Source organism: Panicum virgatum, chromosome 5N, assembly GCF_016808335.1.
Source record: "Panicum virgatum strain AP13 chromosome 5N, P.virgatum_v5, whole genome shotgun sequence".
In the NCBI taxonomy this organism is placed as follows: Eukaryota; Viridiplantae; Streptophyta; class Magnoliopsida; order Poales; family Poaceae; genus Panicum; species Panicum virgatum.
The window spans coordinates 49083355-49090087 of record NC_053149.1 but is presented as its reverse complement, the minus strand read 5'-3'; the positions used below and the strand labels follow the sequence as shown (position 1 = coordinate 49090087).

At 47.5% G+C, this 6733-nt stretch overlaps 1 pseudogene; it reads right to left on the bottom strand.

Moving 5' to 3' along the window:
• Window positions 1-248: 248 nt before the first annotated feature.
• On the bottom strand, window positions 249-1971 carry LOC120676031 (annotated as a pseudogene).
• Between the last annotated feature and the right edge of the window lie 4762 nt (window positions 1972-6733).

Below are 6733 nucleotides of genomic sequence, written 5' to 3'. Positions count from 1 at the left end.
GAGAGAGGGTGGTAGTGCCGACTTTCGAAAACGACTTGACTGTTGTCTTTTTGTGATTAGTGGAAGAGAAGAGATGGATGGTTCAAGGGGTCGCGCAATAGCTTTAACCCACGACGTGTCGTTATCTCTATCCAATAGCTATACTACTAATGCATAAGAATACGTTGACATCCACGCACACAAAAACAAAAATAATATTGCAATTTGCAAGCCGTAGAGTCAACCTCAGTTTTTTTGGGTTAAAAGAACTGTATTTGAAGCAAACTTTCAAATACAAACTACTGAAATGAAGAAACATTATTATTGGCAGTGCCACCGTTTCGCGTGACTGGCGCAGAAAGAGCCTCCGTAAAATTCACGATGGGCGGCGGACGGCACTCCGGCGGCAGCTCGGCGGTGACACGGCCTTCGAGCATGTCCACAACCGTTACCATGCTGGGCCTCAGCTCCCGCTGGTGCTGGACGCAGCAGAGCGCCACCTTCACCACCACCTCCACCTCCCCCTCGTCCACGGGCACCATCGCCGCGTCCACCACGTCCTTGAGCTCGCCTCGCGCCATCTTGTCCCGCACGACGCGCGCCAAGAAGTCCGGCGTCTCGGACGAGTCCCTGCTGGCCTGGTAGCCCCTGCGCCCTCCGACGAGCTCGAGGAGCATCATGCCGTAGCTGTACACGTCGGACTTGTTGGACAGTAAGCTGGACCATTTCTCCGGCGCCATGTACCCGGGCGTTCCCCTCCCGCAGGTGTCGACGCTGGTCAGGTCCTGGGCGATGGACATGGAGATGCCGAAGTCCGACACGTGAGCCAGGAAGCTGCCGTCGAGGAGGATGTTGGCCGGCTTGATGTCGAGGTGCAGGATCTGCCGGCGGCAGTCGTGGTGGAGGTACGCGAGCGCCCTGGCGACGTCGACGGCGATGCGGCGCCGCGTCGGCCACGGCAGGAGGCGCCGCCGCTCCTCGCCGTTGAACAGCCACCAGTCCAGCGACCCGTTCTCGAAGAACGGGTAGACCAGGTACTGGCCGTGGGTGCCGCCGCCCGGCCCCCCTTGCAGGAGGCAGTACCCCAGGAGGCGCACCAGGCTGCGCTGGTGCACGTTCGCCACGATGGAGATCTCCCTCAGGAAGTCTTCCTCGCCGACGGGCTTGTAGCTGGTGATCCGCTTGACGGCGACCGCCGTGCCGTCGTCCGGAAGACTTCGGCTGAGCCGCCGCGCCCCACCATGGTCCCGAAGTCTCCAGTGACGGCCCGAATCTCATCGTACGAGAACTTCCGCGGCAGGTCGTGGATGTGGAACGTGGTCTGCCGCTCGGGAGCAGTACAGGCTGTTTCCGGTTTCTGCACCTTCACAAGTGGCGCCTCCGGATCAGCAGCCGGAGCTTCGCCTCGAACACGGAGGCGCCGGAGACAAGCCTGCACCAGCTTACAAATCTTCCAGATGCAGTACACGAGTAGAGCCACGAGGTTGCAGGCGAACATGACAGTCACGGGAGCTCCTCTCTTGCCCTTCACACTGGGAGCTGCCGCGACGATCACTGCAGCAAGGACGCCAAGAAACACACCGCAAATGATCCTCTCCACCCGATCGGACGAGGTGCCAATGTACAAGCAAGCAAGGACAGCGTAGCACACTGACTGAAGAGCAATCCGTGCACCGAAGCCTTGAACAATACCAGGAAGGATCAGAACGAATACGGTGAGCAGAGTCACTGCATGTAAAATGACCTTCACTATCTTCCACAGCACAGAGGCACAGGCGCAGCAGCATCCTTGAAGAGGAGCTGCGGCAGAGTCATCCGGACCTGACATGGCTGGGCACTCGCGAAAGGAAAATGGAAGAAAGAGTGAGCACTGCAACGACGGGAATGGCAGAGCTCTTAAGCTGCTGGCCTCTGGTTTGAGAAGAACGTCAGCTGTGCTGACATAGACGGGGAGCAGTGATGGTCGTCTTTAAACTTGATGTCTACTGCTGCTTCTGCTCTTATTAGGCGTCAATCTGACCAGGTAGCCTCGACCAGTCACACATCTTGCAAACGATTGGGGTGGAAAGACGAATGCAGCAGCATTCCCCACCGTGTGAGCTGAAGGGGTCAAAGGAACAATTTGATTTAGCTTAAGCTGAGGTCAAAATAATGCAGACAATCATGGTCCATCATCATTTTAAAAGTATGGGATCCATTACAAAACATAAATAACAACCTATGATGCATGGACTGGGATTTAAAACCTCCAATTCAAGTGCATAACAAGTGTTGAAGTTCTACCTCCTAAAACATTTGTACAAAACCACTATATAATGACAACCTTGAAAGTGGCATAACAAAAGAGGGAGGGAGCACCGTACTATATAAAACCATCGGCCACGGCAACAATTAGGTGGCACTGAGCAATCAGTCATCTCAATGTCAAACTTTGCGAACACATTCTAACAAGTGGCGTGTATGTTTTAGTTTGAAAGTTTTTTTTAGAGGACGTATACAACTGAATTTTGGGCCTTATGTTTGTTCCAAGATTTATCCTTTATATGATGGTCAGCAAGTAAAAAACTCAAAGGATTATCGAAATATTTGTTTATACCTTAGTTACACAGAATTTCAGTAAGTTTATACATAAGTTTCCCTCAGTCATCTTTGGGTATAATTTTGTTAATACTGACGTTTAAATAAAAATTAGGATACTATATGCTCCATGAACACCTAATTTTTGAGTTAGTCAAAGTTAGTTGTAATCAAATTAAGTTGTACAACTTAAAGTTATGTGGCTCAAAATGAAGAATTATTGGAGCCTGAAACAATTAAAATATTGTATCGACAGTCCATTAGTTTGGGGCTTTTGGCTAGTAGAAGTTGGGCCCGCGGCCTCTTATATATATATCCTAATTGCAATACATGAATAAGACTTATTAAGTGAAATAAGTCGTATATCCAAGTTATATTTTTTAAGAAATCATAAATAGATAGTTGAACTAAAACATATATAATGATAATTTTGAAATGAAGAGAGGTCCCCGGCTGGCGAGGAAGGTGGCTCCATGAAATCCACGACTGACAGTCTGCTCACCGGCAGCAGGCCGACGACAACACGACCTTTGAGCATGTCGACAACAGTTAGCAATCAAGGACAGCATAGGACACTGATTGAAGAGCGATACGTGCACAGAAACCTTGAACAATACCAGGAAGGATTGGAACGAATACGGTGAGCAGAGTCACTGCATGTAAAATGATGTAAGAAACATGGCCCTATTAGGTTATAGTTTTTTTTATTTTTCTGATTGCATGATAACATGATTATGGAACTAATATGTGAGTCAATAATGAATATTTGTAGGGTTTTATAAATTCCAAAGATGAAACACAGTGAAAACCTCCAGAGCCAAGACAACAAGAGGAATGAATTGGAAGTGTCTTATGCATATTTATATTTTGACAGATCAAGTGGATCATATCTCTGGAGAATATTCTAGAGCATTTCACAAGCTTTCTATAAAGTTCAAGATCATCTATATTGGAGTTTGGAGTAGAGAGTTATGATCAAAATACGAAGAAGCTGATCCGTGTGAGCGATAGGTTAAATCGACATAAGCGTAGATTGAACCGACATGTTTAACCGGTACCCAAAACGTGATCTAATGAGGTGGACTTTCAGAGAATCTTGTACAACATCTTACAAGCTTTACATAGAGTACAAGATCATCGAAATTGGTGTTCAGAGTAGAGAGTTATACCGAAATACGAACCACAATGAACCTGATTTGAGTGACTGACCGGTTAAAACGATGCATGCAAAGTTGAAGGCGTCGATGCAATTGTCTGGGTATTGCTGAGACAAGTCCTCTAGCACCGATTAAATTGATGGTGTATAAAAAGGTGTTGGTGCAATGGTTGTTGCATTATCCAGAGAGCCTGTCGAGTATCGAGCAACCAAGTGTTAACCGGTTGAACTGACAACATGTCGATGCAATGTGTCAGTGCTATGACGCAAGCATGTCAGAAGACCAACAGCTATACGTAGCTTGTGTAGGATGACCGGTTAAATCTACATCAACAAACACCCTCATGGCAGAGCGTCAGTTCAACCAACACCTCTCTGTTTTTTTCTAGCCGTTGGTGCAACAGCTCTTGAGTTGGCCTATTTATATGCCTCACCCTAGATCATTTAAGGTCACTGGAGTTCAAAAGCTAAGATCTCCAAGCCATCCAAAAACCCACTGATCAAATTCTTAGGTTTATCATAAACTTTGTGAGTGTTAGTGCTAGAATTAGCTCCTGAGAGAGTGTGAGAGCAAGGTATTGTTGCCTTGTGGACTGGTTCTTGAGTGAACCACACTTGTACTCGGTGTGCCGGCCTCTTGGAGCTTTGGTGGTTCGCCAGCAAGTCATAGACCCTCTGACTTGGTGTGGAGGGGCGTTGAGACTCCCATCCTTCATGGAGAAGCTCCTTAGTGGAAAACAAGATCAAGGGGACCGGGGAACTTGGCGTGAGTCTTGGTGGCCTAACCGGGGAAAACAAGAAGCAATACTCGATTGAGAGGTTCAACAATGTGGACTAGAGGTGGCTCAGTGCCTACCGATACCACGGGATAAATATTCGTGTCGAGAGTTTGCTTCCTCTCATCCCCTCTTTATGTTTTTGCAATGAGTAAATTGCACTTCAAGTCCCCAAACTTGTTCTGCAGTTTCACCGATGTCCCTAAACTCTCAAATCATCCATCTAGGTCCCTAAACTTTGTTAAGTGTTCCATCCAAGGCCCCAACGTGCCACGCGAGCATCCGATACCGATGTGGCATGCCACGTGGCGCCATGGTGGCATGCCACATTTACAAAAGAGTAAAATCTCCCTACATTGTCTTGTATTCTCCCATTTGCTCTCTCTCTCTCTCTCTCTCTCTCACTAATCTCTCTCTCCCATAGTGACCCGTACGACTACCTTCCCTAGATGGATGCCTACCCAACGCGCTCCATGGCGAACGTGAGCTTCGGCACGGTGGCGTTCTCACGCCCCAACGAACTCCGGAGATGGCTCGAGCCTTCATATGTCTGAGCCGAGCCGCGGGCTGTGGCTGCGCTAGTTGCGGTGTTGCTCCGCCCCACCTCACCGTGGTCCGCCTCATCACCAGCAGACAATGGTAGGGAGCACCAGCCTGAGGCAACCGCGGCTTCGTGAGGTTGCGGCCGCACCCATCCGGTCCCTCTACTGCACCGAGAGGAGGGGCCGGTGCGAGGCGGGAAGAGGGGGAGAGAGGATGCAGTGGTGGATTTGGCCGACAACGCTAGTGGCCGGACTGAGATTGGTGAGGGAGAGAGAGGAGCAGATGGGAGAAGATGAGATAATGCAGGGGGATTTTTATAAATATTTGCTATTGTGGTGCCATGTGGCATGCCACATCGGCGTCGGATGCTCACGTGGTGTGTTTGGGACCTCGTATGAAATAGTTAACACGGTTTAGGGATCTAGATGGACGATTTGCGAGTTTAGGGAGCTAAGTGAAACCGCGTGACAAGTTTGGGGACTTGAAATGCAATTTACTCTTCTTTCAAATATATTCCTGAAACTCCTAATAAAATACAATGCAGTAAAGTTTGCTCCCCTTCTTAACTTGACCTGTGACATGTTATCAATAGTAGAAAAACTCGATATGGCATGATTAGGTACGACACAAGACATTTGTGGATCGCTTTGTGGCACTCTTAAACACTTGGCAGCCACTCAGCAAAGGATGAGGTCGGTTGGTGGCCTGACTGGGTCGGCCGAACCCAGGACCAGCTTCACCGACTTACCTCTGCCATATGGAGCTTCCCCATTGGCTCTCCAAGTCGATTCAAGGTGCAACAGCTGCAGTTCCTGGCTGTGCACACCATGTACCCCATCTATAAATATGAGATGGGGGGCTCAAATGGAGAGACACACCAAGTTGCTCATTCTCTCAATTCTCTCTTGGTTAATCATAGGCTAATGGACTTTAGACTAAAGTAGCTAGTCTTCGGTCCCTGAGATTGCTTAGGGATTTTGGTATGGGTCTAGATCTTACATTTCTTTGGAATATTTGGATATATGTAATAGATGTATCTTCCAATTATTTATATTTGCATGACTTATACTCTGCGGTGTCAGACATGTATTTCATAATTAGTTTATATTTATACTTTATTCCTTGAATGATTAGAAGAGTAAATCTAGTGCCACGGCATTGGTATATAATGTCTGTCCATCCAGAGGGTGGAGGCTCCAGCAAGATAGTAGAGTATCACTTATTAATGCAGACGTGGTGTTTGGGTCAATAAAGTGTTGATGGATGTCACCCTTTCCAATGGTTGTAGAGGTAGACAGCAGGTGGTGACAGACCTATCTGTTCACTGTAATCCTCCACGTTTGGTTAGAGGGGTAGGAGGTCCATAAAGTAGTCGAGTTGGCTGGTGGCTCCTTTGCCAGCCAAGTGAGGTTCTTCCGGTAGTACCTGGGAGTCTAGAGCGGAGGATAATCATGTTTATGGTGTAGATGTATAGTATAAGATGTATAATTAACTAGAACTACATAAAAATCTAGATAGCTTTCTTCTTACTTTCTTCTTGCCTTAGCCTTTCCATGAGTTTGAGCATGTTTAACTTGTGTGTCACACTACCTCATTATCCATATTTTATCTTACTCCTGTTTATACAATTGAATGTACAATCAAGATTTATTCATCAACTTACATATTTATTAACCGCCGTCTTCTCTGCGGAAATATAAAT